The following is an 11,677-nucleotide window of genomic DNA, read 5'->3' as shown; positions in this document are numbered from 1 at the left end:
CTGGGTTGTGCGAAATCCCAGAAATAAACCCTAGACAAAGCATATCTGTGAACTAAGGTGTAGGTCTATTAGGTTATGTTGTGGCAATCCTCGAGTTGGGGGATTTGTGTTCATACTGGAGTGCAAAATTAAAACCAATGGAAGATGGACAAAAAAAGTTCAAAGCCATCAGGTGATCAGTTTAGAAAAAATAAAAAAGAAGAGGAAGGGAGTGTTCGCCCAGGGCGCCAAACAGGCTAGGACCGCCACTGATTCTGAGCTATCTTAATGTAATCTGACATTGCATATTTACCTTATATGTTTAATATATATGTTTTATACATTTAGCTGTTGAATAAAAACTAGAAAAAGTTGCATTTCCTGCGAAAATACTGTGTGAATGCCTTGTAGTGGAATCTGAAAAAAGCAGAAGAAGAACTATCTGCTGAAAACACTGTGTGGAAGCTTTTGTCTTTGTTGAAAACTGCTTTATTTGAAAGGGTAGAGTGAGTGCAAGAGGAGAAGACCTAGGGCATCAGCTACAGGTAGGATTTGAACCTGCGCCACTTGGTCTCAAGGCGGCTGCTTATCTCACCGAGCCAAACTGGTTCTCAGGTGACTGAAACGATATGAAACTGAAATTTTTCCTTAAAAGAGGTGAAGATTCTTAAAATTCTGTTGAAAAGAGCAGAAGAGGCTGAGATTTGTGCTGAGAACAGGTGAAAAAGCTGAAAATTCTGCTGAAAAAAGTGAACTTGTGGAATTTTATGGTAAAAAGACTTGAAGAAACTGAGAATTCTGCTGTAAACAGGCCAAGAAGCTAAAAATTCTGCTGAAAAGACTTGAACTTTCACTGTGATTTTCATAGCTCTTTGTACCTCCGTCGATATGACGAGAGAAGAAACTGCTTCATTTCCAGAGAGGTAAACTTTTATGTGAATGGTGAAGTTAACAAACAAAACCACCGCTATTGGTCTGACACTGGATGGATCCCTCCAAGACTGTTGGAACAACAAAAGTGATGGTTTGGTGTGGTATATGGGGTACAACGATAGTGGGTCCATTCTTCATCAATGGAAACCTCAAGGCCACTGGATATTTGAAATTGCTACATGATGATGTGTTTCCCTCTTTACGCACTGAAGCTGGCACGTTTCCTGAGTTTTCCCAGCAAGATGGTGCACCACCACATTATGGGTGCCAGGTCCGAGCATTCCTAAATGAACAGTTTTCTGGAAAGTGGATTGGTCGTCGTTGGACAGTTGAATGGCCCCCAAGGTCTCCCGATCTGACCCCCTTAGACTTTTATTTTTGGGGTCATCTGAAGGCAATTGTCTATGATGTGAAGATACGAAATGTGCAGCACCTGAAACTACGGATACTGGATGCCTGTGCTGGCATTTCTGCTGCGGTGTTGCTATCAGTATGTGAAGAGTGGGAGAAGGGGGTTGCATTGACAATCCAACACAATGGTCAACAATTGAACACATTTTATAAGTGGTCAGAAACTTGTAAATATCTCATGAAAGAATGAAGTTACGTTGAAACCAAGCACACCGTTGTTTTTCTTGTGACATTACCAATAAGTTTGATGTGTCACATGGCCCTCTTCCTATTGAAAAAACAAAAGTTGTATCCAAGATGGCCGACTTCTAAATGGCCACCATGGTCACCACCCATCTTGAGGAGTTTGCCCCCTCACATATACTAATGTGCCACAAACAGGACTTTAATATCACCAACCATTCCCATGTTATTACGGTGTATCCATATAAATGGCCCACCCTGTAGAATGGGAGACAGAGCCTTCAGCTTTCAGGCCCCTCTTCTGTGGAACCAGCTTCCAGTTTGGATTCGGGAGACAGACACTATCTCTACTTTTCAGATTAGGCTTAAAACTTTCCTTTTTAACCCTTTAAAGCCAGTCGGAGCGGGCATGCTCCGTTTTGCGTAACTGTTTTTAAATCCTGGTAGCTCTGCAACCACGTAAGCTAGCGCAATAATTTTTTTTGCATATGAAACTGGAGGAGTTGTACTTACATCTTATGCCATCAGCTTGTCCTAAGTCACAGTTTCCTTCCACATATAGCTTTGCAAAAACTGCATAAAAAGCACTTGCAGCAACAAAAACATAATATTCCAGAAACACGCTTTGCCGATCCGATCAGCCGTTCGTAACATTTCCTACGTCCATCAGCACGAACTATAGCATGTCCGCCATGTCCTGGCCGAAACCGGAAGTGGCGTCATTTTGCGGAAATGTAGTTTTTTTTACCATCAGGGCCTTTTGAGCCTATACTTGTGTTATGTTTGACTTTATGATTTTCTGTGTCGTTTCTGGGATGCTTAGGACTCATGTTGCACTGCTGGAAATAGTTTATTTTGATGCACATGCTGCTTTTTTTGCAAATTTGCATTATAATATTTATTTTCGTTTTTCCAGCAGTATATAAAAGTGTATTTCAAAAATAAAACTATGAAGACACTCAAAATAAATTTCATGTGGTGGGAAACTATTTTGTGCAACTTTTTTGTATTTACAGTTTTGAGGGATAAGCCTCTTAAATTTCTCTAACTAGAAATATATGTTAAAAAAGCAAAAACGATTTTAAATTTTTTTGTAGTCTATTGCACTTTTTTGGAATTTATGTAATTACTATGCACTTAATGCATACATATTATTAAAATTTGGGCTATAATGGTTGTATTGATGTATATCAACTTGAAATGCTCCCAAAAAGGGCACTACAACATGTAAAAATATAATATTAGCTCTGGCGGACTTGGTTCTATGGCAGGTCTTAAAGGGTTAATAAAGCATATAATTAGGGCTGGACCAGGTGACCCTGAATCCTACCTTAGTTATGCTGCAATAGACGTAGGCTGCCGGGGGATTCCCATGATGGACTGAGTGTTTCTTCTTCACTCAGTATGTGTTTATACATCTCTGCATTTAATCATTAGTTATTATTAATCTCTGGCTCTCTTCCACAGTGTGTCTTTGTCCTGTCTTCCTTCTCTCACCCCAACCTGTCGCAGCAGATGGCCCCGCCCCTCCCTGAGCCTGGTTCTGCTGGAGGTTTCTTCCTGTTAAAAGGGAGTTTTTCCTTCTCAATGTCACCAAAGTGCTTGCTCAGAGTCTGATTGTTGGGTTTTCTCTGTATTATTATAGTGTCTTTATCTCACAACAGAAAGCATCTAGAGGTGACTGCTGTTGTGATTTGGTGCTGTATAAATAAAGTTTAATTATGTTAATAGAGGTGAGGATAAGTGAGATTCATATACCAGGACATGTGAGTGTATTTCATTATCCTGCCATGGTCTCACTCTGGATGTTTTATAGTTGGAAACAAAACATAACTCTGCCACTGATCTCACACAACACTATGATTACATGTATGATTGAGTTTTTCCTTTCCAGTCACCTTTCTCACTCACTATGTGTTAATAGACCTCTCTGCTTTGAATCGTACCTGGTATTAATCTCTGTCTCTCTTCCACAGCATGTCTTTTATCCTGTCTTCCTTCTCTCACCCCAACCGGTTGCAGCAGATGGCCGCCCCTCCCTGAGCCTGGTTCTGCCGGAGGTTTTCCTTCCCACTGTTGTCAAAGTTCTTGCTCATAGGGGGTCATATGATTGTTGGGTTTTTCTCTTTATCTATTATTGTAAGATCTACTGTACAATATAAAGCGCCTTGAGGCGACTGTTGTTGTGAAATTGAATTTAATCTAATTGAAATTCTCCGGCTAAGTCCCTCAGTGTCCACTATGGAAATAAGCTGACTGTCATGAATGCTTTTTTTTTTTTTTTTTTTAATTTAAAATTGTGATTTTTATTTTGAATCTAATATGTTTAATACAAATTATGCCATCTTCCAATTTATCAAAGCTCTTTTTAGGATAAATAAAGTGATTGTCAGGCTCTTTCACCATCATCTTAGTTCCCTTTTTCGATTAGCAAGGAACAGGCTGTATCTAACATGTCTACTATAAATTGAAGCAAACATCAAGAGGGGATTGATTGTCATGTTTTGCAACAGCCTGGTCATGCACTGTTTAGCATCCAAAACACACTCCCAGTTGCTTAATTCTTCTGAGAAAAGCCCTCGATAACTGATGACCCAAACTGCGTGTCACAAATAACAAAGAAAACAAAGGTTTGCAGCATCGCCACAGATGTTCGCCTGTTTCTGTCTGATTTCTGTGTACTCAGTGTCTGAAGGTGAACTAAAGTTACCTGTGAGGTGGAGGTTTTTAAATAGGGACGGGTGGGTGCTGCCAGCCAGTAGGCCTGTAAATGTTTGCAGCCTGTGCTGGGGAGGTGGATGGAGGGGGGTCTGTTACCACAGTGGTCCAAAAAAAGGCCCATGAGGTGTAATTAGCTGAACCAAACCTTTTTATAAAATACCCCGAATGTTCTGCAGTTCTCTGAAACCTAAAACTCCTGTATAAATGTTACAGATCGCACCGACACGTTGCTTTCCCTGGATGAACACCAGCTTCTTGTAGACTCTGTTTGTACCCCAGAGACATGCCACTGTAACACATCAACCCTTTCGTTGACAATTCAGAGTGTTTATTTTATTTATTTTTTTTTTTTTTCATGAATGCTTTTTGATGCTTACTGCATGCTCTTCATTTTTAGATGTATTAAGCGTACTGTGCTGCAGTGGTTTGAATCATTTTCATCCAACAGGGTATAATTCTTTGTTAATATAAAGAGTCTTCTTCACACTGGAGTTCGTTGGGGTTGTGTACTCAGACTTATACTTTTTTCACTGCAAAAATTTTCATTACCCACCAGATGATACCCAGGGTTATCCATGAACCCAGCGTTCTTCCTTGCCTTTTTCACCAATTGCTGCTCATAGGGAGTCGTCTGACTGTTGGGGTTTGAACTAAAAAAAACTGAAGATGTTTGAACAGGCTTTTAGAAATGATAGACTAACCCTCATGACCAAAACTCTGAGTTTCCAACCTCACCTTTACAGGTTAACCACATCTACAGTTCTTCGCTTGCCTGGTCATGTCTGTCTGGCTTTTCAGTCATCAAATCAATAGTCACTTCAAAGTGTATTATACTTTAAGATAAAGACCCTACTATAATACAGAGAACACCCAACATTCAGACAGAGGACAATGAGCTGGAGGCTGAAATGTTTCCATCTGTGAGACTCTCAGCACATGAAGAGGAACCTCTGCTTGTGGTGCATGAATCAACCTGCTGTTGCAGAGAGAGCAGAACCCCTTATAACAGGGGTGGGGGAACTCCAGGCCTCAAGGGTCGGTGTCCTGCAGGTTTTAGATATGTCCTTTATCCAACACAGCTGATTTAAATGGCTAAATTACTTCCTCAAATGGTCTTGAAGTTCTCCAGAGGCCTGATAATGAAGTAATCATTATCACCTAGGGTGATATCTAAAACGTGCAGGACACTAGCGCTTGAGGCCTGGAGTTCCCCACCCCTGTCTTATAGCATAAATGATGGGAAAAAACCAGAAGAGTTATCCAATAAATGATTTTCAGAAAGTTTGTTTGATGATAAACATAGCTCACACACACACACCTGTTGATTGCGCATTCAGCCCCACTAGTTTCACTATGTTTAACATAGGGAAGGAATTCCTTATGTTCTGTCACTAGGTGTATGAAAAGTGATGGACAGACTTCCTCGTCAAAGGAGCTTGCAAAGACTTCCTCAATTTGGGGGAGTCTGTCCATGCTTTTTAAAGATAAAGCAAAATTTTACACCTGTGTTCGCTCACCATGTGTCATTTGGTATTTCTCCCACAAGAAAGCGATGACCATATTAAAGGCCCACGATTGACAGCAACTGACAGGGGCATTCGAAAACAGTAAACAGTCAGTTAATCTTTTAAATCTCATTTAAAAAATCTTTAAAAAAAAATATGAACCTATCGCTATAAAATTATTTTTGTTTCTCGGGTACTTATAAAGATGTTTGTTTCCTATCACTAGTTGGATGTGTTTTTGACCCCCCTCTTATTTCATGATTTGGTTTGTTCCACGTGCACGTGCTCCTGGACTGCAGTAGGATGGCTCCATTAAAAGTGAAGGCTGGGTTTGAAAAAAATGAAAGAGGGACAGGTGGAGTGAAGTGAAGTGAAAGAAACTGCCGCGTGTCCCAGTGGTAGCTAGCTTACTTCCTCACTAACAGGAAGCATGTGCTCGGTGAAGCCTGACCCTTTGTACACGTGTGCACTACGTTACTTACGTGGTGCCACACAGATCACACCTCTAGCTCAGGCTCAGCTGTCCCACTCACATCTCCCCACAGCCACACTGCTGACACTGAACCAGCCCACTGACACCTGAAGAAACAGGGAAGCTCTTTTAACTTAAAACGTGTGTCTGACTGCAGGAGGACCCGTGGGAAATGTATTTTTATTCTACACGCTATTTATTTCATAATAATAATACATTATCCCTATAACCCACATAAACAGAGCAGTTATGGAGACGTGTGTGTTGCTCTGCACATATTTTGCACACGGATTTACTTTGTTTGAACACTAAGATCCAAAGGATTATTTAAGTTATATTTCCCAATACTTAATATTATGAATACAATGTTTTAGCAGTAAAAATACTTTACACCATTTTATAGATGAGAATGAAAAATTATTTCTGTTCAAAGGTTTATGTATATTTAATTTGTATTTTGTGTAAGGTACCAATCAACAGAAATAAAATTTAAAAAAATTAATAAAATTATAGTATTGTTATCATTAAAATAATTAAAAGCATATATCTCATCAACCTTGCATGAAATCATTAATTCTATTTATCCATTTTTCATGTCTGCACAGTGTTTGTGTGTGGTGCCCAAAAGTGATATTATTATTTATGTCCCATATCTCTGGTGGCACCCCTGGTGCTAAATGACAGAAAACAGACACAAAATGACTCAAACTCAAATTTATTCAGTTACTCATAAAAAACTCAGTCAGTCAGTGTGACCTAAAATTCTTGATCCGGGCTCGATTAAAACAAGTTTTTAGGGTATTGACTCACTGAACAACACCCTCAGTCCAAATAGAAATATGACAACAACAAAAAAAGAGAATAAATGATGCATTCACACAATAAAACGTGTTTGATACTTTCGTATAGTCTGGTCCAGGGGTCGGCAACCTTTCTGATGGCGAGTGCCATTTAAAATTTCCTCAGAAGTCAGTGTGCCATATGATTGCATTAGGAATAAATTTAATAACGCTCTATATGAACAGTTACACAATATATAGAACCACTTTAAAGAATTATATTTGTTTGCAGATGTTGACAGCTATCAGCGAATAATATCAGCTATTTTGAAACAAATCCATAATAACAACTCCATAAAAGCAAATGAACTGCACAACAGACAATACAAATCCTATTTATGGTCTCCTCACAACAATGATAAGAAAAATAAACTAAGTCAATATGGCATGTTTGTTAATACAGAGACACACATGTTAATGTGATCTCTGGTCTCCCACTCAGAGACACAGGTCTCCAAATGTCCAGCATTCAGACGGCTACCTGAGGACTCATGTGAGAGAAAATCTGCTCACACAGACATGTAGAGCCAAATACTGTCAATAAGGCCTCTGCAATGTTCTGAAGACAGTTAAACTTGTCAGGCAGTGATGTCCAGCAGGTGAAAATGCAAGCTCCATGAACACGCAAAGCTGTGGATTCCAGCTGCTTCGATGTTGCATTAACTGGCATTAACTCAGCCAGTTAATGCCAGTTAATGCGAGACAAATCTAGCTGCTCATTAAAGATTTCCGCTTTGATCAGAAAATAGAACATTGGTCCATACACCTGAAAGTCCCAAAAATGCATTGTGTCTCGAGTCTACGGATGTATCCGTGTGTTTCCGTGGTGCTGATGCTGTGCTGAGCAGAAAGCTCCTGAAGCTTTTGAAGTGTCGGAATGTGGAAAGTTAACAACGTCCCTCTCACCAGTAGGCCAAGTTATTTTTAGCCAATTACAAGTTGAATCTGGTAGTTGGGTTTGTTAGCTAAGATACCGTCATTAAGAAGAGGCACAACTAATGTGTCTATGCAAGCTGATTTGCGATGTGCACCGCTGGCGCAGCCATTTATTTTTTAATGCACCATCTCAGATTAGTTCACTGCGTGTCGTGCCCAGGGCTGGACTGAGACAAAAAATCGCCCCGGGCATTTTTACTACAGACCGACCCACCAGGTAGTAAAGCCATAAAGCCTTTGAATGAAAACAAATGCTGTTGTGACAGTGATGTACAATCTTGTTGGTATATGTATGATTTCTATACATTTTATGTCAGATAAAAACATTGGTTGTAAGTTTCAGATAATTATTTAATAACAGCAAGACATTTTAAATGAGAATAAGAAAGTATTTCTCTGTGCCCCCTTTCCCTGTTAATGCCCTACCTGGCCCCCCTGGCAAAACTTTGCTAGACCCGCCCCTGCACAGTTACCAGCTGTCAGCTACATAGAAAAGGATCCTGGTGTTATTTGTCTCTCAGAAACAGTTCATAACTTCCTGTCAACTCATTCATGTTAACTAAAAGGTAAACCTGTTTCTCCATCACCTGTTCAGCTCTGATGATTCAGTAAGGACATCTCCTGGTTTCATCTTCATGTTTCCCTCTCACCAGATATACAAACCGATATCATGACCAGCAGCTTTACAGCTGTGGCTCCAGCAAACATCAGCTGATACTAGAAATTAATATTAAATAAATTCTAACAACAGCTGATCAAGCTTAAACGTGCTGCTGTTGTTTACCGCGACATCTGGCGGTTTCCTCTTTCTGGCGCAAAGTGGGCGATAAACAAACGAGAGAAAAGCCGATCAGCTGATCATTGATCAGTTTCATGATTGAAGTAGAAACAGGAGAGGGAGGGGAGAGAATGAGAGAAGAAGAAGAGGCAGCTGACAGCGTAACGACAGAATAACTCCAGCTTTGTGTCTTTTTCCATTCTAGCTGAAGTCCGGGACAAACTGCGTCCCTTCTCAGCTCAACACAAAATGCGTAATATTTTCTCTGAATACGGGACGATTCCATTTTTTACAGGAAGGTTGGCAACTCTACTAACTAACCTTATGAATAAAATAAAGTTCATTATCAGTTACATCATAGCACCGACCCAGCTGTATAGAAACTCCATCATGCTAGCTAGTACGCAGTACGAGTTATTCTAACTGACTGTAAAACGTCAGCACAACAAAAATAAACTGCACCTAAACTTGGTTTATATCTGACCCAGATAGACTGCAGGTCATAACTTCTTACCTGAAGTTCAGTTCACCTGACACTCGGACCGGCGGCCGCCTCGGGTCTCTCCTCCTCCTGCCTCCCCTCTCCCTCATCCACCTGCTGGCCTCCACCACTTGTTAATTTTACTGAATCTGTGGAAGCTCCGCCATAGCCAGCACCAAACTACTGAGTTATTTTTACACACCGGCCAGGATCTGGCCAATCCACCACCTTTCCTTGTTTATACCGTTGCAAAGAAGAAAAAAGTCACCGGGCCACTGAGCAAATGCCCGGTATGCCCGATGGCCAATCCAGCTATGGTCGTGCTATTAGTTAACCCTTCGCGTGCCAACTGTGGCACGCGTGCCTAGGGTTGCCGACCCCTGGTCTGGTCTAACCAAGTGACCTAAGTGACCCAGCATTAGGTGATATTTTAGCATTTGTCACTTCTGGCTCCAAAAAAAAACAAAACAAATGAAAAACAACATAGTGGTTGCTACAAGTCAGGAAGCTTTGTTGTTTATGTCACAGAGACCACATCTGTCTGTGTATAACATCTGGATGCCAGAAGCCTCCAGGCTGTACTCAGGGTTTAGACTGAAAATAGTTTTTTAATTGATTTTGTCTACAGAAAGTAAAATTAAAATGACTTTTTGTAAGAATGAACTCTTAAGTTTGCCCTGTGTTTTCTTTGTTACACTTCCTCATCTCTGGAAGCACAAAAACACATTTTATCATTTGTTGTTTGTTAAAGTCATGCTGACCTCACGCTTCTACAGCCAAATAATGTGAGATCAACAATGAGCTGGAGTTAGGAGTGAGCCCTGTGATGCTGCTCATTGGGAGTGTATTTCAGCTCCTGCTGATATGACTGATCACAGTGCACGCTCTGAGAGCTCAGTCTGTGTATTCATAAGTCTTCTTCATGAGCTCTGAGCCTCTCTGTTTTTTTCTTCCTGGGAGACATGAGCACCTACAGGCGGTGAATTTAAATGTGTCGGCCAGGGATGATAAAGGCCGACTGTCCATCCATCTTCACTGCTCAGCAGGACGAGTGCTGCTGCTGCTGCTGCTGGTGCTGTTGCTCGACCACAATCAGAAGCACATCCTGAACCAGTATCAGAGCGACGTCTGTGAGCTGAGACACAGAGTCCACAATCTGCAACTATCAGTCAACCACACACACACCTCTCTCTCTCACACACACCTCACACACACACACACACACACACACACACACACACCTCACACACACACACCTCTTACACGCACACACCTCACACACACACACACACCTCACACACACACCTCACCCACACACACACCTCACACGCACACACCTCACACACACGCACACCCACACACCTCACACACACACCTCACACACAAACACGCACACACCTCACACACACACACACACCTCACACACAAACACGCACACACCTCACACACACACACACACACACACACACACACACACACACACACACACACCTCACCCACACACCTCACACGCACACACCTCACACACACACGCACACACACACACACACACCTCTCTCACACACAAACACGCACACACCTCACACACACACACACCTCTCACACACACGCACACACACACACACCTCTCTCACACACCTCTCTCACACACACACACACACACACACACACACACACGATTATTTACAAAATTAAGGCAAATGGATTGTTGGGATAAAAACTATAATTAAAATAAAAATATTATGTAAAACATTTCACTAAATGCTTCAAGACCACATAAAAATAACTCTCTAAGTCAAAAGTTCAGAAAATAATAAATGTATATATATAAATAAATTATTATATCTGATTACTCCCCCTAAAAAACCCAAATATTAAAACAATATTAAATAATTACATACACAGATTAAAAAGATTTTTAAAAAAAAGCAATAATCAGAACAAGAATCCTGAAAAAGAAATAAAATTACAACAGCATTATGGAGTTGGAGAGGAATTAGAAATAAAAGACATAATAAATCTATGTGATATATTCTTTTTTTTTTTTTTTTTTTTTTCCGCCTGTCCCATTTGGTTCTTTAGCCATCAGAATTGTTGTCTGAAGACCAACAAGGATACCCAATGGATTTACTTTGCCAAATGGATCATCGTGGCATTGCCGTATTGGTCCATTTGGTCGATCTTTGTTTTTATTATTTATTATATTTTATTTTCAGATGTTACAGACGGGACAGACATGAGTGAGAGATAGGAAAGGGAGAAAGAAAGAGGAAGGAAAGGAAAAACAGAAGGGGAGAGGGACAGTGAGAAAGGGGGGGAGAAAAAAAAATAAAAATCTCCTGGATCACCTGTTGAGAGAAGAATAGAAAACAAGCAAAAAAAGACCAAAAAAAAAAAAAAACAACAAAGCAACATACTAAACACAACACCATCGCATTA

The sequence above is a fragment of the Aulonocara sp. 'chitande type north' Nkhata Bay genome, linkage group LG7 (genome assembly GCF_057382095.1).
Source record: "Aulonocara sp. 'chitande type north' Nkhata Bay isolate Kocher_YH1m ecotype deep benthic linkage group LG7, A_spYH_male_GT1.1, whole genome shotgun sequence".
In the NCBI taxonomy this organism is placed as follows: domain Eukaryota; kingdom Metazoa; phylum Chordata; class Actinopteri; order Cichliformes; family Cichlidae; genus Aulonocara; species Aulonocara sp. 'chitande type north' Nkhata Bay.
This window is presented reverse-complemented; position numbering follows the sequence as displayed.